Source organism: Myxine glutinosa, chromosome 14 (assembly GCF_964187855.1).
Source record: "Myxine glutinosa chromosome 14, kmMyxGlut1.1, whole genome shotgun sequence".
NCBI classification, from domain to species: Eukaryota; Metazoa; Chordata; class Myxini; order Myxiniformes; family Myxinidae; genus Myxine; species Myxine glutinosa.
In genome coordinates this window covers 48,966,120-48,991,054 of record NC_136274.1, presented here as the reverse complement: position 1 = coordinate 48,991,054, position 24,935 = coordinate 48,966,120, and the positions used below count along the sequence as shown (strand labels likewise).

The 24,935-nt window shown below is 43.2% G+C and overlaps 1 protein-coding gene and 1 pseudogene across 1 annotated transcript in view; one reads left to right on the top strand and one right to left on the bottom strand.

Moving 5' to 3' along the window:
• LOC137439250 (polycystin family receptor for egg jelly-like) overlaps positions 1-24,935 on the bottom strand; it is a 252,807-nt gene that overhangs the window by 98,643 nt on the left and 129,229 nt on the right. The window lies entirely within an intron of this gene.
• On the top strand, positions 21,308-22,954 carry LOC137418660 (cytoplasmic polyadenylation element-binding protein 1 pseudogene; annotated as a pseudogene).

Below are 24,935 nucleotides of genomic sequence, written 5' to 3'. Positions count from 1 at the left end.
GATCAATATGTGTACACATCCATACATGACATATTGGATCAACACGTTTACACGACTATAAATTACACATTGGATCAACACGTTTGTGGAATTTATTTTCAATATTCATCCGACAGATATCGAATAAAGGTGGATCGTCTGCCATTTTGAATTGGACAAACCTACACCATTTTGAATTGGACAAATCTACACCATTTTGAATTGGACAAACCTACACCATTTTGAATTGGACAAACCTACACCATTTTGAATTGGACAAACCTACACCACTTTGAATTGGACAAACCTACACCATTTTGAATTGGACAACCCTACACCATTTTGAATTGGACAACCCTACACCATTTTGAATTGGACAACCCTACATCATTTTGAATTGGACAACTCTACACCATTTTGAATTGATAAACTTACACCATTTTGAATTAGACAAAAATCACTAATTTATTCAGCGGATAAAGTTATCCAGCGTTTGAGCAACAGAAACTATCCTGAGGGTAAATGTTATCCTCAGGATAGGTGATTTATCCACAGGATAGTGCTTATCTGGGTATATATTATAGCAACCGGGCCCTGGACCGTGAGAGCCAGAATGGCCCCGAGGTACATACTAAGTGCGGCCCCCTTCAAAAAAATACCACTTATTCCAGGCCCCTTCAAAAAAAAATCCTTTTTTTTTTAACAGCAACACCCTCCCTTATGAAATAAACTACTGTGGGAACAATTTACATAATGATAATCGCGGAAATGACGTAATGACGTAAATGAACACAGGAATGTTGGCCAAACCCCATCCGGATAAATGGGTTAAGAGCCGAATCCGCTCATCTCCGTGTAAGTACCATACAGAGATTTCAGTCCGTCGGAACAAATACATACCATGTTTAAGGGAAACTGGGGTGTTATTCACTTATTCGTATTCGCGGATTCTTTTCTTAACCCATTTTTTCCGGATGGGGTGTGGCCAACACTCCCGCGTTATTTACGTCATTACTTCATTGCCGCGAATATCATTATGTAAATTCTTTCACGAGGGAGGGTGATCAATGCATGGCAATGATACGTCGGGGAATCGCCCTAGTTGGCTTGGAGGGAGACACTAAATAGAGCTGCCCACGGTGTTTTATCGTCACAAACAATGATTATGTGAAACAAAACAATTGAAGGAATAATTACAGGTCCCTATTAGGTGCTGGCCCCAGGGTGGTTGCCCCACCCCGCCTCACCCTTCCCTCCCCCTCCGTCGCCCCGCCCCACCCCGCCTCACCTCCCCTCTCGGCGTCCCCCGCTGACGTCATTTACGTTCCCACTTGTCCGGCGCCATTTCGTCCCGGTTTTGTCGTGGTTCGAAGGCCCGAATATCGGTAGGCTACATTGGCTGCTTGTTGCGCTGGGCACCCAGGTAGAAACCTGCGCTGAGACCTGCGCTGGGAACCCAGGTGATACGGCAGGTAAGGGGAGAGTCGGAATACCAATTACGGAGAGATTAGCGAACTTTCTGCCCTTCCTGTTATCGACGTTTGAGATGTTATCTTCTCGAGCTTTTTACGCACTAGCGCGCCATTGTTTTCGACTGCCCCGATGGTAAAGGCAGGGTGTGGGCGTCAGGAAGGTAGTTGGGGTATGGTGTTGATTGTCAACAGTGGTTAGTGGTGGTTGAGGTTGAGTAGTGGGGACCGTTGGAATTGGCGGACTTTTTGAATTCCATTTTGGCGCGCAGTGGGGATGGGTGGGGGAGGGGCACAGTGCCTCCTTTATTTTTTTCCAGTATTTTACAATTAAGATTTTTTTTTAAAACATCCCGTATTTAAACGTGGGTAACAAAGCGAAACGAAACTGCATAGGGTCATGTGATTGGCTGCATCCTTTTTCAAATCAGATTAACAACTTTGGGTCAGAGAGAGCATAAAGAAGATGCAACAAGTACACATGAAACGTAAGCCAACCTAAAAAAAACAGGTGGAATCAGCAGATGTACATTACCGTTTTGGATGCCGTAACTGCAGAGTTGGAGAGACGATTCTCAAAATAATCAATGGAAATTGCTGAAGCATAGGCTCGTTGGTCCATTGCACCAAACCTGCCTTCCGGACTCGGGGTCTTTTTGGTTCTCTGGGTCTTTTGGGTCATCGGGGACTTTTGGATCGAGGGGGTCTTTTGGCGCCCCGGGGACTTTTGGGTCCTCGGGGGACTCTTGAGTCTTCAAGAACGTTTGGGCCTACTGGGTCTTTTGGGGTCTTAAGGCTCTTAGGGGTCTTAAATGGTCTTTCAAGGTCAAAGGGGTCTCAGGTCTCAGCAGTCTAAATTGTTAAAAGGTACATTTCAATACAATAGTACGTAATTAATTAATAGACATGTAATTAATAGCCACAAAAAGTATGCCTCACACGCACACATACAAACACATGCACTCATACGCGCACACACACAAACACATGCACTCACACACACACCAACACATGCACGCACACACACACTCACATGCGCAAGCACACACACCTCATCTATTTATCGTAGAAGCCAATGTTTATGTTTCTTTAACACCTGGAGTCATCATTCATAAAGTGCTCGATTCATTTTTTTATTCAATAATTTATTGTTTTGCTAATAATAATATTGGTGGTAGGTGGTAAACATGTTAAATAATTAGGCTAAACCAAAAAAAAGGGTGATTAAATAATAAACCTAAACTGTATTTGTGATTTCACATATAGTAGGGTCAATATACGAAAAAAACTCACCTAACCCCCAAAAAATTGATACAAAAGGTTTTTCAATGGATTCTGGTACCATTGGGCATGCTAAATAACATACTAAAAATCTAGTCACATCTGACTTCCGGAAAGGGGTCATTTTCAAGATGGCGTCCAAGATGGCCACCGGGAGCTTAAAATAGCCATATCTCAATTATTATTCAACCTAGAAAGGTGGTTTTGGTGTCTAACCCTAGGTTTTAGGGCCCAAGGAATCCAATTGAATCAATAAAATTACCATCAGTTAATTATTTATTGACAAGTCCAAGATGGCATCCCAAGGTGACATCCTGATCCACTAAAATGGCTCTGTCGAATAGTAGTCAACCTAGAGAGATATTTTCAGTGTGTATACCTAGGTTTAAGGCACCCAGGATATCATCAAAATTACTTAAATAAGCACAAAGTAATCAGGTAATCCAGTGAGCCAGGTTTACCAGCCCATTAGGCATTTGTTGTCTTATACAGTTAGTCGCTATTCATCGTCATCCTCCGACTCCTCTGGAAGAAACTTGTTATGTGGATTGTCCCATTCTTCAAGTTGGCATGGTCCACAGGCATGGTACATGCATGGTACATGGTAGTCCATATCGTCTACAAGAGCAGCGGAGTGTCTTGCAGGCAGTGGAGCAGTTACAATGAATGACCTTCAAGAGACTGTCTGGAGCAGTGCTCATTCTTGACATAAGTGGGACAAACTGATTATCCTGCAGGCTCCACCCCCATTTCATGGCATCCATACCCTCTTCTTTTCCCATCCACACCATGATCTGGTAGTACGCTCTACGACAGTGAAGTTTGGTAGCAGATTCAGTTGGGGGCAGACGTTCGGGTGTTACAAAAGACGAAGCAGAGACAACCTTCTTGCTGAAGGTGTTATATCGCATTGTTGCAAGGGAATCTTTGCACTTGCCACCAAAGAGGATAGCCATTACTCGGCATCCAAGGTCATCGATCACCTCTGTGGTCTGGTTTGGGATGGTGAATGTCTTGGCACAAGACCGAAGGACAGGGTCTCCTTTTACAAGCTTCTGGACAGCAGTCTTTTTACCAACACCAAAAATCCGAGAAGTCGTGTCACAACCAGTCATGGCATGGATGAATATCAACTGAGAACACATGTCATGTCCGAGGATTTCTTTTAGACGGTTGATGTCATACAGTTTAAAACTGCCATCAGCTTTGGACTTGTCTGATCTGAAATAAAGGCTCTTACTGTCTCCCTGCACATAGTAAAGGAGTAAGACAAGGAGATCAGTATCTTCTCCAATCAGTGTCGTGGTGTGTAGAAGAGATGCCTCCACTGCAGCCTTTACTATATCTACGTCAGCATCTCCAGGTGCATTGACCACAGTGCAATACCTTTCTCTCAGTTCATCACTTATCACCCCGATCAGTCTCTGTTTATTGATATCTCTTGACAGGACCTCCTCCTTCTTGCCTGAGAACTTTGTCTCAGCAGTGAAGCTGACAATGGGATGAATATTGTGTCCTCTTCTCTGATGCGTGTTGTCTTTAATGGACGGCCCTTCCTCATAGCCATCAAGGACAATGGTCGTAGCTGAACCATAATGCTGGATGGTGAAGTCAGCATACGACTGCGCTATTTCACCATAGCTTTCTCCACTCTTCCATGGTATTCTGTGAAGGAGTGAACCTCCATCAAGGACGTGGATCTCCGTTTCTGGTACAGAATCTAGGATGGCATCACTTGCATGATCACAGATCGCGTGAGCTAGTTGTGGCTTATCAGCCTTTCGGAAGACGTTTCTGGCTTCAAAGAGGGCAGGAGGGAAAGGACTGAGCTCATAACTCATAACCTCCTGCAATGATAGCTCTCCAGTTTGGGAGACTACCAGGAAACGTTGAAAAAGAAGTGCAGAATCAATGGTTCGATCAGGAGCGACCTTTATAGCTGATGTTTGTCCAAGGGTTCTGGCTTTATCCTTTCTACTGAATGAGAATGTGAATGCATACTGTCCAATCATTTTGTGCATGATTTTGCATCCAACAGACTCATATTCATGCACATTCACACCTTCCTGAGCCACAACACCAGTGACAATGTTCCTTAATGAAGAGTCTGGCGAGAAAGGTGAGCATCCTACAAGTTTTGAACTGATCTCCTCCAGGTCAGCAGCGTCCCTTTTCATCCTTGACTCCGTCAAATCCTTGTGCTGTTCAGATGTCGTGTATGACAGGTTTGTGAACTCCTGCATTGCGATATTGTACTCTGATGTTATGGGGCATGACATGGTCCAAAGGGCTCTCTGCTCTTCAGACATCCGCTTCTGCGTGTCAGACCTCCAGTGGTCTTCAACGACCTCATCAACGTCTGCTCAATGACAAGATCTGAACTGAGGCCTGCCCATAACTGGCTGCTGCAATGGATAACATGAAAACCCTTTTCGAATTTTCTGAATATGTCTGGGTGGTTGATATCAAGCTGACCCATCTCTTGGACATAGACGTATGCTGATTTCAGGTAACTGTAATGCCCAGCTGCGGCGAATATCGGAATGCAGTCAGAAACGGCGCGTAGGTGCATCAGCCAAGAACACATTACACTCATCTCCAATCTGAAACACACACTTGGTTCATTAGCTGGTGAGTCGGAGGATGACGATGAATAGCGACTAACTGTATAAGACAACAAATGCCTAATGGGCTGGCAAACCTGGCTTACTGGATTACCTGATTACTTTGTGCTTATTTAAGTAATTTTGATGATTTCCTGGGTGCCTTAAACCTAGGTATGCACACTGAAAAAATCTCTCTAGGTTGACTACTATTCGACAGAGCCATTTTAGTGGATCAGGATGTCACCTTGGGATGCCATCTTGGACTTGTCTATAAATAATTAACTGATGGTAATTTTATTGATTCAGTTGGATTCCTTTGGCCCTAAAACCCAGGGTTATACACCAAAACCACCTTTCTAGGTTGAATAATAATTGAGATATGGCCATTTTAAGCTCCCGGCGGCCATCTTGGACGCCATCTTGAAAATGACCCCTTTCCGGAAGTCAGATGTTACTAGATTTTTAGTATGTTATTTAGCATGCCCAATGGTACCAGAATCCATTGAAAAACCTTTTGTATCAATTTTTTGGGGTTCAACCATATATTGACCCCTCTAATACACTAATTTTGGAAGTTACCCTAGCTACCCATTTATTAATATTATTAATGTGCCCCCTCACCCCCCAAATAGAGAAGTTAAACTACACCTATCATTCAAAGTACACCACCCTCGTGCCAAATAAATAAATAACATCCTCCAGCACGAGGCATTGCCAGGGCACCTTTGGCAGCACATAGACACGGTATTGGGAGGAAGATGTTACAATAATTGATTGATTAATTGCGTAATTAAAATAAATAAATAATAATGGTAAAATAATTAATTTCTTAATCAATTGGCTAATAGCATACCTAAACCATCAGTGTTTCATCCGAAGCTGTAACTTTTTGAAAATTAATTAAACAAGTCATTGATCTAAAAAGTTAAACAATTAATTGATTTATTAAAAAATAAATCGATTAATTGATTAATCAATATATCAAAAATACCCTTTATAGCCACATCACTTGGTCACTGTCATGTCCGAATATTAGCTTCCGGGCTCAAAATGTGCCTGAGATATTGCCCAGATGAGAAAGAAAAGAAATGAGTGATTAATAATGAAAATAAATAAATAATAATCGTAAAATAATTTCTTAATCAATTAGCTAATAGCATACCTCAACCGGCAGTGTTTCATCTGAAGCTGTAACTGTTTGAAAATTAAATTTATTAATCAAAAATTAAATAATTGATTGATTAATCAATAAACAAGAAGACGTCATGCAGAGCACGATACTTGCAAAATCCACTCCTCCCCCCCCCCCCCCCCCCTCCAAAAAAGGTTGCCATTAATCCAGCAAATTGTCCATTTTATCAAGATTAAAATTGACGATCTTGATCAAAGCTGTGTCAATAGGATGAAAAGTAACGATTTTTCTGATGAAAATTAATGATTTAAGAAGTTTGACCTTGAGTTGACCTTTGACCTGTTGACCTTAAAATAGTTGTGTTCCCAATTTAGTGAGGCACTATGCAAATGCTGTTAAGTTTTCAAGTAAATTGGATGAAAATTTACAGGCTTTCAGATGAAAATAGATGACATTAGAAGTTTGACCTTGAATTGACCTTTGACCTTTTGACCTCATAGTTTCCCAATTTAGTGAATCAATGTGCAAATGCTGTTCACTTTTCACGTCAATCGGATGAAAATTGATGATTTTGGAAATTTGACCTAGAGTTGACCTTTGACCCTTTAACCCCCAAAAATAGTTGGTTTCCCTATTTAATGACTCGATGTGCAAATAGTGTTCAATTTTTAATTCAATCGGATGAATATTGACGGTTTTTTCAGATGAAAATTGATGAATTTTGAAGTTTGACCTTCAGTTGACCTTTGACCTTAAAATAGTTGCTTTCCCTATTTAGTGACTCGATATACAAATGCTGTTCAATTTTCAAGGCAATCTGATGGAAAATGGCGATTTTAGAAATTGGAAATTGTTGTTGACCTTTGGCCTATGTTGACCTTTTGGCCTACGCTGATCTCAAAAATAGTTGGTGGTTGAATTCAGTTAGCTGATATGAAAATCTTCACATTTCAAGTCAATCAGATGAAAATTGAGGATTTTAGACATTTGAAAAAAAAGTGTTTGACCTTTGTCCTATGTTGACCTTTTGGCCTACGTTGATCTCAAAAATAGTTGGTGGTTGAATTCAGTTAGCTTATATGAAAATCCTATTCAAATTTCAAGTCAATTGGATGAAAATTGAGGATTTAAAAAATTCCAATAAAAGTGGTTGACCTTTGGCCTATGTTGACCTTTTGGCCTACGTTGATCTCAAAGATAGTTGGTGGTTGAATTCAGTTAGCCGATATGTAAATCCTATTCAAATTTCAAGTCAATTGGATGAAAATTGAGGATTTTTGAAATTCAAAAAAAAAATGGTTGACCTTTTGCCTATGCTGATCTCAAAAATCGTTGATGGTGGAATTCAGTTCACCGATATGTAAATGCTATTCAAATTTCAAGTCAATTGGATGAAAATTAAGGATTTTAGAAATTAAAAAAAAAAAGTGGTTGACCTTTGGCCTATGTTGACCTTTTGACCTCAAAAATATACAGGATTTTGTCGGCCCACGAACTCTACCATTTGGTGAAGTTTCGTGAAGATCGGATAAAAACTGTGACCTGTAGGCAAGTATAAGTGAGCGGACAGACAAACACACAAACCTATAAACAAACACAAATGAAAAATCACTCATAGAGCGACACTTGGAAAAACAGAACAAAGTAGAATGGCACTTAGTAGATAATACTTTTGACCGCAAAAATAATTTGTGGTTGAATTCAGTGACCTGATATGCAAATCGTCTTCAAAGTTTAAGTTAATGTGAGAAAATTGACAATTTTAGAAATTTGGCCTATGTTGACCTTTTGGCCTATGTTTACCTCACAAATAATTGGTGGTTGGTTTCATTAAGCTGATATGCAAATCCTATTCAGATTTCAAGTCAATTGGATGAAAATTGAGGATTTTAGAAATTTGTAAAAAGTTGTTGACCTTTGGCCTTTGTTGACCTTTTCGCCGAGGCTGATCTCAAAAATAGTCGGTGGTTTAATTCAGTTAGCGAATATGTAAATCCTATTCAATTTTCAAGTCAATTGGATAAAAATTGAGGATTTTAGAAATTCGAAAAAAGTGGTTGACTTTTGGCCTATGTTGACCTTTTGACCTCAAAAATATATAGGATTTTGTCGGACCACGAACTTTGCCATTTGGTGAAATTTCGTGAAGATCGCTTTAAAATTGCGACCTGTAGGCAAGTATATGTGAGCGGACAGACAAACAAACAAACATGAAAAATCACTTATAGAGCGACACTTGGCAAAAGAGAACAAAGCAGAATGGCAGTCAGTAGAGCATCCTTTTGACCTCTTAAATAATTGGTGGTTGAATTCAGTTAGCTGACATGAAAATCCAATTCAAATTTCAAGTCAATCAGATGAAAATTGATCCTTTCAGAAATTTGAAAAACGTGGTTGACCTTTGGCTTATGTTGACCTTTTGGCCGATGCTGATCTCAAAAATAGTTGGTGTTTGAATTCAGTTCACTGATATGTAAATCCCATTCAAATTTCAAGTGAATCGGATGAAAATTGAGGATTTTAGAAATTTGAAATTGTTTTTTTTACCTTTGACCTATGTTGACCTTTTGGCCTATGCTGATCTCAAAAATAGTTGGTGGTTGAATTCATTTAGCCGTTATGTAAATCCTTTTCAAATTTCAAGTCAATCGGATGAAAATTGAGGATTTCAGAAATTTGAAAAAGTGGTTGACCTTAGGCCTATGTTGACCTTAGGGCCTATGTTGATCTCAAAAATTGTTGGTGGTTGGTTTCAGTAAGCTGATATGCAAATCCTATTCAGAGTTCATGTCAATCGGATGAAAATTGAGGATTTTAGAAATTTCAAAAAAGTAGTTTACCTTTGGCCTATGTTGACCTTTTGGCCGACGCTGATCTCAAAAATAGTTGGTGGTTGAATTCAGTTCGCCAATATGTAAATCCTATTCAAATTTCCTTGTCAATCGGATGAAAATTAAGGATTTTAGAAATTCAAAAAAAAGTGGTTGACCTTTGGCCTATGTTGACATTTTGGCCTATGCTGAGCTCAAAAATAGTTAGTGGTTGAATTCAGTTAGCCAATATGTAAATTGTAAATCCTATTCAAATTTCAAGTCAATCGGATGAAAATTGAGCATTTTAGAAATTTGAAAAAAGGTGGTTGACCATTTTTTTATTTTTTTATTTTTTTTGTATACTGAATCGAGGCTCGTGAAAGAGCTAACATTTATTTCACAAACAAATCAACCAGACAAACAAAATATACAAAAAGAGGGAGCGGAAGACAAGATAGGGAGAGAAGGGGAAGCACACAACCACAACATTTGAGAGCAGGGAGAAGTGTGGGAGGGAGAGGGCTTGGGGGGAGGAGGCGTGGGAAGGGGGGAGAGGTATAAAACACAAGGGGACCGAAATTAGTGGGGGTAGAAAAGATCAAGGTTTTGGATGGGGGAGGATAAGAGATGGTGGTGAACAGCTGTTTTAAAGACCTGGAGGGTGGAGTGGGATTGAAGAGAGTGAGGGAGTTTGTTCCAGAGGCGGGAGAAAAGAGGAATGAAGGAGTGAAGGTGAGCAGAAAGTCTTGATTTTGGCAGTTTAACCATAAGAGGGTTGCAGGCAGATCTTGTGCGACCTGTAGGAATATTTGTGGGACAGAGCCCAGAGAGAGCTGGCGGGGGGGGGGGGGGGGCAAGGCCAGAGAGGAGTCGGTAGAAGACGGAAAGACCACCAACCTGCCTGCGGTGAGTGAGTGAAAGGCCCTTGGAGTTAGCTTCATCGCGGGAGATTCCAATGATTCTGAACGCTTTGGTTTCAACAGCGTGAAGACGAGCTAGGTGTGAGGCAGGAGCACCAGACCAGAGGGGAGAGCAGTATTCCATAGAGCTGCGGATGAAAGCCTTGTATGTGGTGAGGAGCTCAGGTGTGCGAAGGAAGGACTTCGCACGACGGAGGATGCCCAGTCGGCGACTGGCTTTGGAGGCCAGATTTGAAATGTGGTTTTCCCAGGAAAGATCATGGCAAATAGTGAGACCCAAAAGCTTGAGTGACAGAACTTCTTGGAGAGGATTATTCAGAAAGTGGATGGGAGGGTTGTCCAGTCGGTCTTTTCGGAGAGACATCGTAAGAGTGTGAGATTTATCAGGATTGAAAGACATGTTCCATTTGTTTGCCCAGTCTGTGATTTTGTCCAGGTCTGCAGAGAGTGAGGAGGCTGCAGACTGCCGATCTGAGGGATGAGGAATGGAGCGACAGAGAGTAGAGTCGTCAGCAAAGAGATGGAGAGGATTTTCAAGAGAGTCAGAGAGATCATTGATGAAGACCAGAAAAAGCACAGGGCCCAGAACACTACCTTGGGGAACTCCAGCCTGAACAGGAAGAGGAGATGAGAGAAACCCATTCAGGGCCACACGTTGACTACGACCAGAGAGGAAGTCCGCCAGCCATGCGTGGAGATTTTCATGGATACCAAAGGAGGAGAGTTTGGTGAGCAGAGCAGGGTGCCAGACCGTATCGAAGGCACGTGAAATGTCAAGGGAGACAGCTCTAATTTCCTGTTTGGTGTTGAGGACCTCCATCCATTGTTGAGAAAGCAGAAGCAGCATGTCCAGAGTAGAGTGACCAGGTCTGAAACCAAATTGATGATCAGAGATCAAGCCATTGGAGAAGAGGAAATATTTTATATCTCAAGCAATGATGGAATTCCATGACTTTGCTGATAATTGGGAGAAGGCTGATTGGTCTGTAGTTGCTAGGATCTGTTTTTGCACCTTTTTTGTGCAAAGCGGTGATGTTGGCTGATTTCCAAGCAGATGGCAGATGACCTTGAGCAAACGAGAGGGTGAAGAGAACAGAAAGAGGGAGTGAAAGAGCGGAAGAACATGATTTTAGGACCCGTGGGCTGATGCCGTCAGGACCAGTTGCAGAATCAGAGTCGAGGGTTGACAGAAACTTTTCCACCTTGTCAGGAGGAAAGGACACAGAGTCCAGGAGCAGCTGGGTACGTTTGGGTACGGTGGGTACAGAGAGGGATGGGTTTGGGACACAAGATTTAGAGGCAAACACAGAGTTGAGGCATTCAGCTTTTTCATGTGCGGAGTCAGCCGTTAAGCCGTTTGAGGTGAGGGAGGGGATGGAGGGGGAACAAACACCAGAAACAGATTTGACCAGACGCCACCAGGATTTGGAAGAGGGAGACAGATAAGAGAGTTCGGTCTTGAGAACGGTGAGGTATTGTTTCCTGGCTCTCCTGAGGGTGGACACACACTTGTTTCGGGCTTTGTGAAAGGAAATGAGATTTCCTTCCGTTGGATTTGCTTTCCAGGAGACGAAAGCAAGTTGTTTCAGGGCAACAGCCTCACCACAAGATTCCGTGTACCATGGACGGGAGGAAGGGTATGACAACTGAAGACGAGATGGGATAAATCTGTGCATGAGAGAGAGCAATTTACTTTGAAAGAATTCCCAGGATGAGTTTATGTCAGAGGCGGTAGAGATGGGAGACCAGTCCAGATGATTGATGGTTGCTTGAAGACCGTGCCAGTTGGCCTGAGTGAAATGCCAGACTCGTCGACGCTGAGGAGGCTCTCTGAGAATGGTCAGAGAGATGTCCACTTTGACAAGCACATGATCAGATGAGCCGATTGGAGCAGAAGAGCAGCAGACATTTTCAGGGAAGTTAGTCATGACCAAGTCCAGAAGAGAAGATGCTCCGTTGACTGAGATCCGGGTCGGGAAATTGACAGATTGTGTCAGTCCCAGTGAGTCGCAGAAGTCCTTTGCTGAAGAGCCATGGCTGGTGAGAGAGGTACCCACACCCAGCCAACTGGCATGGTGACAATTGAAATCACCACATATGAGGAAGAGAGAGTTGGGATGGGTAGATAGAAGTTGGTCCATATTATCAGACAGCGAGATGTAGATTGAGTCATCACTGTTTGGTGGACGGTACAACACACATATGAACAAAAGGTGGGAGCGAAGGGGAAGCCGTAGCCAAAGGTATTCCTGGGGGTGAGGTGGAGAGAGGGCAGTGGAGGCGAGTGAGGAAGAGAGTTTTTTATAAAGATAGCAACCCCACCTCCAGGACGAGGCTCAGGTCTATCATACCGGAGGAGGGAGTAACCTGGGAGAGATACCAAGGCATCAGAGACATCATGAAGGAGGAAAGTTTCTGTTAAGCAGATCACATCTGGTTTGTCAGAAGCAACCTGTATGGAGAGATCAGTCAAGTTTGAGCGAAGGCCCCGGATGTTTGAGGTCCATACCGTTAATAAAGAGGAAGGGGGAGCATCGGGTACAGAACAGGGGGGGGGGGGGGGAGGGGTAGCGTAAGATGTGGAAGAGGAGGAAGAGGTAGGGAGAGCTGTTGAAGGTGTGTCAGAGATTTCAGAGATTTCAGAATAGCTTGGAGAAAGGGAAGAATGGGGCGGACAAAAGGTTTGATGGAGATTGGGTGAGGCACTGTGAGGTGTTATTTGAGGAGGGGGAAGAGCGAAGGGCAGAAGGTTGGGGGAGATTAAGGTGAAAGTTGGGAGGGGGAAGAAGCAGGGAGGATGCTTTGAGGAGGAGGGGTGAGAGGGGAGTCTAGGAGGGGAGGAGCGAGGGAGAGTCTCGGAGGGGAGGGGTGTGGGGGGAGTTTAGGAGGGAGGGGAGGGGCAAGGGGGGAGATTTGAAAGGGATGGGTGATGGGGAGGATTTGGAGGGGAGGGGTGATGGGGAAGTTTTGGAGGGGAGGGGGGATGGGGAGGTTTTGGAGGGAAGGGGGGATGGGGAAGATTTGGAGGGGAGGGGTGAGATTGGATTTTGAAAAGTGTACGATTCATGGGAAACGAACATTTTTTGCAAAATGAGTTTGAGACCTTCGAGTCAAAAATACGTTTGAGGACGCTGAAGGAGGGGTGGAGTTCTGGAGAGTTTAGGGAATGTAGAAAAGAGGAACTGTAAGAGATGGTATTATTTTATTTTTTTGGAATGAATAGATTTGGTGAGCAAGACGAAAGCATCTTTTTGTAGGAGAAGAAGAAAAAGGTGTTATAATATATGAGAGAAAGTAGTTGTTCAGGGGAGAGATTATACATTTCTAACCACGTGATCGCGTGATCGCAAACAACATGAACGAAGAACGAACGAACAAATAAGAACAACAAATAAACGAATAAGACATGAGAAGGAAATCTTTTTTTGGGTTGTTGTTTTTTTTGAGTAGAGATATTAAACAAGGAGGTATGGGGTGAACGACTGGGACGAAACAGAGAACGAAAATAATTGCAGCACATTCGACGAACCGCTGAGAGAAAAACAAAACCACAAGGTCGGAGACGGTACGGTAGCCTAAGCCTACTTTGTGTTATGTTGACCTTTTGACCTCAAAAATATATAGGATTTTGTCGGACCACGAACTCTATTTCGTGGTGAACTCATAACTCACTCATTTGGTGAAGTTTCGTGAAGATTGGTTAAAAACTGTAACCTGTAGGCAAGTATAAGTGAGCGGACACACACACACACACACACACACACACACACACACACACACACACACACACACACACACACACACACACACAAACGATCAACATACTTGCAAAAAAAAAAAAAAATTGCCAAGTAATAACGCACAAGACCAACCAATATACTTGAAAAATATTACATTTTCGCAAGTAAAAAATACCGTTTTTGCAAAGCACTTGCTCACTATTGTGCCCAAATTTCAGCTTCCTAGCTCAAAAGATGGCTGAGATATCGTGCGCATCATCGCCAGGCCTAGAGATGGAATGTGAAAGGAACGGTGCACAAAAACAAATGGAGTGAAAACTGAGTACCCCTTTGGTGCTCGGCGATGACGTCATGGAGCAGCTGCAGATGGAATAGGAAAGGGGAGGTGTACAATAACTAACTCGGGGCTTTGTTGGTTGCTGTTGCTTCGGAGAGTGCTGGACATAGCATAGCATAGCACATAGCTGCAGAGTGCTGGACAGGGCTGCAGCATAGAACCGGAAAATATATATATATATATATATATATATATATATATATATATATATATATATATATATATATATATATATATATATATATACATATATACAGTCATGTGAAAAAGTAAGTACACCCCATGTAAAGTTTTGACTTTTTCAAAATATTTCAACATACAGCTATTTGATCTTCATTTCAACAATATTGATAGATAAAGGTGATATAATATAACAAATATGAAACATTTACATTTTGTAGTCCCTTGTATAATTTAAATAAACATAAATGCAAATTTCACACGTGGAAAAACTAAGTACACCCTTGGCTCTAATAGGTGGTATTGCCTCCTTTGGCAGAAACAACCTCAAGTAGGCGTTTCTTATAACTGTCTACCAGTCTCCGACATCGACTGGGAGAAATTTTTGCCCACTCCTCCATGTAGAATTCTTTCAGCTGTGCGATGTTTGAGGGGTTTCTTGCATGCACAGCTCGTTTCAAATCCCCCCACAACATCTCGATGGGATTTCGATCCGGGCTTTGACTTGGCCATTCCAGAACCCTCCATTTCTTTCTTTTCAGCCATTCCTTGGTGGATTTCCTGGTATGTTTTGGGTCATTGTCATGTTGCAAGGTCCACCTTCGGTTGAGCTTCAACTTTCCGACAGATGGCCTCACATTATCCTCAAGCACCCTCTGGTACAATGAAGAATTCATAGTGGATTCTATGATGGTGAGCTGCCCAGGCCCTGATGCAGCAAAGCTGCCCCAAACCATAATATTTCCACCACCATGCTTTACAGTTGGTATCAGGTTTTTGTGGTCAAATGCTGTCTTTGGTTTTCGCCAAACATGTCTTCTGGTACTGTGGCCAAATAGCTCTACCTTTGACTCATCTGTCCAGAGCACATTGTTCCAGAAGTGCTGGTCTTTGCCTCGGTGTTCATTGGCAAATTTTATTCTTGCCCTGATGTTCTTTCTGGACAGCAAAGGTTTCCTCCTGGCACACCTCCCATGAAGATCAAATTTGTGCAGCCTCTTTCTAATGGTAGACTCGTGCACTTTGACATCAACAGTGGCAAGAGCTACCTGTAGGTCCCGTTATGACATTCTGGGGTTCTTAGAGACTTATTTCAGCATCTTGCGGTCTGCTCTCGGGCTGAACTTGCTGGGGCTGCCTGGCTTGAACAAGTTGGCAGTTGTTTGGAATCTTCTCCACTTGTAGATGATCTTCCGGACAGTCGAATGATTGATTTCAAATTGTTTGGAGATCTTTTTAAATCCGTTCCCAGACTCGTAGGCATCTATAACCTTCTTTCTGAAGGCCTCAGAGAGCTCTTTTGATCTAGGCATGGTGACGCCACACACTTCAACAACAAAGAGCAAACCAAACTAAATGTCTGAGGTTTAAATAAGACAGGTTCCTCCAAGATCCTCTCTGACGATGTTCTAATCATTTGCACCTGAGCTGGTGCACCTGATTCAAATTTTAGGTATTTGAAGTAGTAATAAATGTAGGGGTGTACTTACTTCTTCCACATGTGAAATTTGCATTTATGTTTATTTAAATTATACAATGGACTACAAAATGTAAATGTTTCATGATATTTGTTATATTATATCACCTTTATCTATCAATATTGTTGAAATGAAGATCAAATAGCTGTATGTTGAAATATGTTGAAAAAGTGAAAACTTTACATGGGGTGTGCTTACTTTTTCACGTGACTGTACGTACAGTGCATTCAGAAAGTATTCAGACCCCTTCACTTTTTTCACATTTTGTTATGTTGCAGCCTGAGGCTGAAATCGTTTAAATTCATTTTTTCCCTCATCAATCTACACTCAATACCCCATAATGACAAAGAGAAAACGGGATTTTGGAAAGTTTTGCAAATTTATTAAAAAGAAAAAACTGAAATATCACATTGACATAAGTATTCAGACCCTTTGCTATGACACTTGAAATTTAGCTCAGGTGCCTCCCATTTCGCTTGATCATCTTTGAGATGTTTCTACACCTTGATTGGAGTCCACCTGTGGTAAATTCAATTGATTGGACATCATTTGGAAAGGCACACACCTATCTATATAAGGTCTCACAGCTGACAATGCATATTAGAGCAAAAACCAAGCCATGAGGTCGTCGGAACTGCCTGCAGAGCTCAGAGACAGGATTGTGTCGAGGCACAGATCTGGGGAAGCCGACAAAAAAAATTCTGCTGCATTGAAGGTTCTCAAGAGCACAGTGGCCTCCATAATTCTTAAATGGAAGAAGTTTGGAACAACCAGGACTCTTCCTCGAGCTGGCCGCCCGGCCAAACTAGGCAATAGGGGGAGAAGGGCCTTGGTAAGAGAGGTGACCAAGAACCCGATGGTCACTCTGGCTGAGCTCCAGAGATCCTGTGTGCAGACGGAAGCCAAACAGTTCAATATTGGTTTAATCAGACCACAGAATCTTGTTTCTCACAGTCTGAGAGTCCTTTAGGTGCTTTTTTGCAAACTCCAAGCGGGCTTTCATGTGTCTTTCACTGAGGAGAGGCTTCCGCCTGGCCACTCTGCCATAAAGCCCAGATCGGTTGAGTGTTGCAGTGATGGTTGTCCTTCTGGAAGTTTCTCCCATCTCCACACAGGATCTCTGGAGCTCAGCCAGAGTGACCATCGGGTTCTTGGTCACCTCTCTTACCAAGGCCCTTCTCCCCTGATTGCTCAGTTTGGCCGGGCGGCCAGCTCTCGGAAGAGTCCTGGTTGTTCCAAACTTCTTCCATTTAAGAATTATGGAGGCCACTGTGCTCTTGGGAACCTTGAATGCAGCAGAAATTTTTTTGTCGGCTTCCCCAGATCTGTGCCTCGACACAATCCTGTCTCTCGGCTCTGTAGGCAGTTCCTTCGACCTCATGGCTTGGTTTTTGCTCTGATATGCATTGTCAGCTGTGAGACCTCATATAGACAGGTGTGTGCCTTTCCAAATCATGTCCATTCAATTGAATTTACCACAGGTGGACTCCAATCAAGGTGTAGAAACATCTCAAAGATGATCAAGCGAAATGGGAGGCACCTGAGCTAAATTTCAAGTGTCATAGCAAAGGGTCTGAATACCTACGTCAATGTGATATTTGAGTTTTTTCTTTTTAATAAATTTGCAAAACTTTCTAAAATCTTGTTTTCTCTTTGTCATTATGGGGTATTGAGTGTAGACTGATGAGGGAAAATATGAATTTAAACGATTTCAGCATAAGGCTGCAACATAACAAAATGTGAAAAAAGTGAAGGGGTCTGAATACTTTCTGAATGCACTGTGTATATGTATATATGTATATATATATATATATATATATATATATATATATATACATATATATATATATATATATACATATATATATATATATATATATATGTATGTATATATATGTATGTATATATATGTATGTATATATACATGGTGTCAGGCTGGTGGATCTTAGAAGGGCAAACTTTGAGGTATGAGAAGTGATTTGGGAGCTTTAGATTGAGTAAATTTAATGAGTGGGCTGTCTGCATCGGAGAAATGGGTAACCTTCAAGGAGCAAATGTGTGAGGTGCAGAGTAAGCATATTCTAGGAGGTGTAAAGGTTTAGCCAGAGAGAGACCAGAGTGGTTGAGCAGGGAGGTACGCAGGGCAATTATGGATAGGCAGAAGGCATTCATTCAATACAAAACTAGAGAGTTTAATCCTAGGACACTTTACTCCATCCAATCTTGAGGAAAAGGAAATGGGAAGGGTTCTCACCCCTACCATTTTTAGCTCACCTGGACTTTAGTCCGGTGGGCGTATGCTATTAAGCAGTGTCCGTAGGCAAGTCAGTCAGTGAGTCCATAAACACTTGAGTGTTTATCGCTTCAACCAAACACACGATTTTGATGAAACTTGTCCACAAACAAAGGTGTATTGACAGCATCAAAATCCCTGCTCAATAAGGGGATCTACGGGGGAGGGGGTTTGACCCACCAAAATAGGTATTTGCTCTCTTCTCCCAAACTACACACACAATTTTGATGATTTGACCACAAACTTAATATCTGTTGCCTGTGATAGCATATTGACTGCATCAAAATTTGCGCTCATTGAGAGGGTTTGTGACCCTCCCCCCCCCCCCCCCCCCAAAAAAAACAAAAATAGGTATGTGCTTTGTTCTCTGAAGCTATGCACACAATTTTGATGAAACTTGGCTATAAGCTTCATATCTGATGCCTAACAAAGGTGTATTGACCGCATCGACATTTGCGTTCATTAAGGAGAACTGCCGGGTGTTTTTGACCCCTCCTCCCTTCCCCCCTCCCCAAAATAGGTATTTACTCTCTTCTCCAAAACTGCACACACAATTTCGATGAAACTTGTCCACAACCTTCATTTCCTATGATGTACCAACGTTTTTTCACGGCATTAAAAATATCAGGGTCCGAGGGAGCCTTTGGGGGGGTTTGAGTAATTGTTGCTCCTGGTCCATGTGAGCTTCAGAACCCGTGGTCCTATTTTTAAGTCAAGATGTGGAGCTTCCGATAGACTGTTTGGCAGCCTCAATAAATATTGAAATCTCATGCATTATATCGAATGAAAATGGGGGCAACGAGAGCAAAAGCAATGGCGTGCCAACACAAATCCCCATGCTTACCACTTAAAGCAAAGTTGAAAGATGGCAAAAAAAATTCCACAAGGAACTGCGTTCTACAGTGCTCAAAGGAAGAGCAGAGGGCGCAATGCGAGAAAGGAAGCAGTAGAAGATATAGGGAGACCACCGACTTGTCTGTGATGGTGAAGTGATAGACTCAGCTTCATCATGGGAGATTACAATAATCCCGAAGGCCTTGTTTTCCACGGTGTCAAGCTGAGAAAGATGTGAGGCAAGGGAGCCAGTCACGAGGAGAGAGCAGAACTCTATCAAGCAGTGGTTGAAGGCATTGTAGGTAGATAGGAGTTCAGGTGTGCCAAGGATTTTGAACAACGGAGGATGCCCAGTCGGCAGCTGGCATTGGAGGCCACCTTTGAAATGAAGTTTGCCCAAGAAAGACCATGACTGATAAGAACCCAGGGGTTTGAGTGACTGATAGTGAGTGTTTTGGATTTATCAGTGTTAAAATATGCATCCCAAGTGTTTGACCACTTTGTGATTTTGTTCATTTCTGAAGAGGGAAGCAGCTACTGCCTCAGTAGCTGCTGCCTGTATATCTGAAGTATGAGAATCCCTCAGCAGATTGTGGAGGCATCAGCAAAGAGATAAAGGCGATTTTCCAGACAGCCAGAGAGATCATTGATAAATATTAGGAATTGTACTGGGCCCAGAACACTGCCATGTCACAATCCAACCTTGACAGGGAGAGGAGATTAAAAGATTCAGTTGAGCATCACCTGTTGACTACGAGAGTAGAGTATGCCATGTGTGGAGTTGGCCTTGGGTGCTATAGGCAGAGTTTGGAGAGTAAGGCAGGATGCCAGACTATATCAAAGGTGTAAGATATGTCCAGAGAGACGGCCCTGATCTCATGTCTGACATTGAGCGCATCCATCCATTGTTGGGTGAGTGGAGGCAGCATGTCCAAGGTGGAGTGACCTGTTTTAAAACCACATTGGTGATCTGAGTTGAGGCTTCATGTCAACTGTGATGATGGATGCCATGACCTTGCTGATGATGGTAAGCTGCTAAGCTGTTAAGGGGATCCGTTTTTGCACCTTTGTATGTAATGCAGTGATGTTGGCTATCTTCCAAGCATATGGAAGATGGCCTAATGCAAATGACAGGATGAAAAAGGCAGTGAGAGGATGTGCAAGAGCAGCAGAGCAGGTTTTTAGGACATGTGAGCTGATGCCCTTGCAGAGTCAGAGTCAAGAGTTGCCAGAAACCTCTCCATCTTCTCAGTTGCAAAAGAGTCCAGGACCAGTTTGGAATGACTGGGAAGGGTGCGTACCTAGTGAGAGAGGGGTTGGGGACACAATATTTTGGAGCAAACATTGTGATTGGGAACGACTGGAAATGATTTGGAGGATTGGAGAGTAGCAAATGTAACAATTCAAGAAAGGTTCCAGCAAAGAATTGGGGAACTGTCCTATTAGTTGTATTGATTTCAGTTTGGGGGAAGGTGTTTGAGACGTTATGAAGTTGTGGATGACACTTATGTTTGGAGGTAATAGGTAGATAGCAGAGAGGGGGTAAACAGATTCAGGAAAGTAAATTATAAATCAAAAAAGGTAGTGTTCACACTGTACGGGAATTTAGTGAGCCCTCACCTGGAATATTGTGTGCTGTTTTGGTCACCATGTCAGAGGAGAGATACACCTGCCATAGAGAGGGTTCAGCAAGAGCTACCTGATTGATTCCAGTCCTAGTTAGACTAAAGTACGAGGAGCGGCTGAAGGAGACAGGATTTTATGCATTCAAAAGAAGTTGATTAGGAGGAGATTTGATTGAGATGTTTAAAATAATCAAGTTTGTGGACAAGATAGGTGCAGTGGAGTTGTTCAGCAGAGTGCACAGTGTTAGGACCAGGGACCATAGCTTGAGGGTAAAGAAGATGAGAGTTAGATCAGTTTTTGGCTAGGGATCTTTCAGCAGAGAGTGGTTAATGCATAGAATGGTCTCCTTGGAAAGGTAGTGACAGTGGAGGGGTGGATAGGTTTAAATGGGGATTAGATAGGTACCGAGTTGCATTGGAAATAGAGGGGTATTGGGATAATTGCAGGTCTCGTTGGAAGCTTTTTGTGTGGATGGATGATGTATTACTGTGCTTGGTGCTGTGCAGGCGTGATGGGCCGAATGGCCTCCTCCTGTGCCAAAGTTAATTGTGTGTTGATGAAATGGTTCAATAAGTCTGCTAGAGGACAGAAAAAGTGACAAATTTATATTTGCTCTGTCATGCCCATGGACGTGTCAGGTGACTTGGCTGCCTTGAACGGGGAAGGAGATTTACCACCTCTGCTGAGAAATATGGATAAACTCTTGATTCAGATGCTCGGAGAAGCTGCCCTTGAACCTTTCCACGGCCCAGCTCCATTTAACCAAACTCTCTTCCCGGGTACAAGCACGCCATCACAAGCCTCGATTGAACATCAACATCGTGCATATGTTGGGGATTATGTGAACATTCGAATGGCTGAACCAGATGTGACATATTCAGCAGCTGACCAATTTAGGCCCCTTCACTCAAGTAGTTCTCCAGAGACTACGTTTGGTGGACCACAGCAGTTTGGCAGCATGTTAGGAAGTGCAGGTGCCAGGTCAGAGTTTGGTCCATTGCTCGGTGGAGGTCAATGGGGGAGTTCAGCTTCGATAGAGTGGCTTAACACTCCCTCTGTAATGGAGAGTCATACTCATGCAGTCTCCCGCTCCACTAGGTATGGTGATTCTAATACAAATAACTTCAGCTCTGGCTCCATGGCACTTGCAGACTTAATGCCTGACCTCCATGCTTCCGATTCATTGTCCTCTCCAGCAGTCCTATCTACATCTGTAGCTGCGAGCCGTGAAGCTTTGGCAAGCCAGATGCATGGAGCCCGTATGAGCCAGCTGCGAGGAGCAATGGAGGGAGTCAGCTCGCTGGGATTTGGACTCGGAGGAGGTGCATTGTTTCCTTGTGGAGTAGTCTCTCATGCATCACCCCCACAGCTTGAAGAGCTTGGTAGCATTGAAAACCAGGCATCGATACATCAAAACACAACTACCAGAATTAAAAAGCCATCATTATGGAAAGGCAAAATTCCCCCAAGGATCTACAAGAACCCTGGCTTCTCTTCAAAAGTTTTTCTCGGTGGAGTTCCCCATAACTTAACTGAGGTCGACCTGCTGGAGGCATTTCATGATTTTGGCCCAGTATCAGTGAAGTTGCCGGAAAAGAAGGGCAATTACCCATGTGCCACACCTCGAGCCGCACCTCGAGGATATGCGTATATGGTGTTTGAGTCTGAAGTGGGTGTGCGAGCATTACTGAAAAATTGCAGACCTGATCTTGCTGGCGATGATTTATCTGCAAGTTATTTCTACAGGGTGTTCAGCTATTACATGAAATTTAAAGATGTGCAAGTAATCCCATGGCTCCGTGCAGACTCCAAATTTGATTGTGGTCCTTGTGAGCCCAGGATGGAGCCTGTATGGACTGTGTTCGTGGGGTCTCTTCATGGCATGATAACATCAGAGACACTCGCTCGTGTTTTCAATAAACTCTTTGGGGGCGTTGTTCGCATTGCCCTAAACACCGACAAACATGAATATCCAATCGGGTCTGGTCGTGTGATGTTTGGAAATCATGAGAGCTACCTGATGGCGATTCAGGTGGCCTTTGTGGAAATAACAACTGAAACTTTTACCAAAAAAATCCAGATCGACCCGTATCTGAAATACTCGGTCTGCCAGATATGCTGCCGCCTGCCTGGAACCTTCTTCTGCAGAGAGATGATGTGCTTCAAGTACTTCTGCAAGTTCTGCTGGGATTGCCATCATCGTCTGAAAAACATCAATTCTCATCGCCCAGTAATGCGTAAAAAAAGGGACAACCCAGAATGGTAACCCAACCAGAAGGGTAGCTCTCCATCACCCGGATATGATCCACAGCTCCTCACCATATAATTCCACCCTCTTTATGCTGTTCAAATATCAGCTCTACCGATAATACTGCTCCCTCACATTTTCCAAGCTACTAGCGTGATCTTTTTAAGAAGTTGATTGTATTTTCTAAAGTGCATTGTGACAGAGGATTATTCCATGAAATACATTTTGAATATGGTATTTACTTCTTTTTCTCTGTCTCTCTGATTCTATCTGTCTCCTTCTTGCTCACATTCTCTCTATCGCATCGTCTCTCACTGGCATTGTCTCTCACTCGCATCGTCTCTCCCTCGCATCGTCTATCCCTCGCGTCGTCTCTCCCTCGCGTCGTCTCTCCCTCGCGTCGTCTCTCTCCCTCGCGTCGTCTCTCTCCCTCGCGTCGTCTCTCTCCCTCGCGTCGTCTCTCTCCCTCGCGTCGTCTCTCTCCCTCGCGTCGTCTCTCTCCCTCGCGTCGTCTCTCTCCCTCGCGTCGTCTCTCTCCCTCGCGTCATCTCTCTCCCTCGCGTCGTCTCTCTCCCTCGCGTCGTCTCTCTCCCTCGCGTCGTCTCTCTCTCCCTCGCGTCGTCTCTCTCCCTCGCGTCGTCTCTCTCCCTCGCGTCGTCTCTCTCCCTCGCGTCGTCTCTCTCCCTCGCGTCGTCTCTCTCCCTCGCGTCGTCTCTCTCCCTCGCGTCGTCTCTCTCCCTCGCGTCGTCTCTCTCCCTCGCGTCGTCTCTCCCTCACGTCGTCTCTCTCCCTCGCGCCGTCTCTCTCCCTCGCGCCGTCTCTCTCCCTCGCGTCGTCTCTCTCTCGCGCGCCGTCTCTCTCCCTCGCGTCGTCTCTCTCTCGCGCCGTGTCTCTCTCTCTCTCTCTCTCACGTCTCTTTCTCTTTCTCTTTCTCTTTCTCTTTCTCTTTCCTGAAATTCGATTTTTACTGTAATTCGATTTTTACTGTAATCCGATTTTTACTGTAATTCGATTTTTACTGTAATTCGATTTTTACTGTTACGCGCTTTCCAGCCAACTTGAACTCTTTGAAAGAATGTGGTGTATAAAGGATTTTTGTGAAATATCTGAGGGTCATTTGGTGCTTTCTCTCTAGTCTTTACTAAATATCCTTTTGTGTTTTTTTGGTAGCTTAACGGTTTGTTGGTTTTGATTTCCCCGATGGTAAAATTGCATGTAACTGTTTTGTTTATTTTGGTTTGACTGTAAAAAATCTTCATTTTATACTTTTTGTAATAAAAGGACATAAAAGTCAAGTCTCTCTCCACCTCTCTCTTTTCTTCTCTCTCTTTTCCTCTGTCTCTTTTCCTCTTTTTCTTTCTGTGGCATACTCTGTCGTTAAACTGCCCTTCTTATCTTGTCAACATTAATTGGTAGATGTTAAAGATCCCACGGTGTCCTTCGCAAAGAGTATGCGAGCTATCGCCAAAGCTTGACCAAATTAATAATTCCTGCTCCAACCTACAGGGGCACTGCATCATCCGTGCAGCAGTGCCACCAGCAGTGATGCAACCCAGCAGTCATGTGCTGAATATGAAACTAGAATGACACTCGGTAGAGAGCATACCTCCGCCAGACTGAACAGTTTTCGTTTTGTATCCCACTGATATGTAGATCTGGATTCGGACATGAAACAAAATATAATCAGCTTGTTCTTGTCACACACCCACCAAGTTTCATCTGAATTTGTCCATGACCTTTTGAGATATTGTTCTACATTTCGTTTTTTGTCCTATCTCTCAATGGTAAAGAATCACTGCAAAAATTCTCGAATCCGGATCCAGATCTTCACCAAAATCTAATCATTTCTTCCTTGTCACATACCTAACCTCTCCACCAAATTTCTCTGAATCCATCCACAACTTGAGATATCCTGTTTTCAGACAGACAGACAGACAGACAGACAGAGATGAAAACATAACTCTCCATCCACCTTTGGTGGCGGAGGTAATGAATGAAT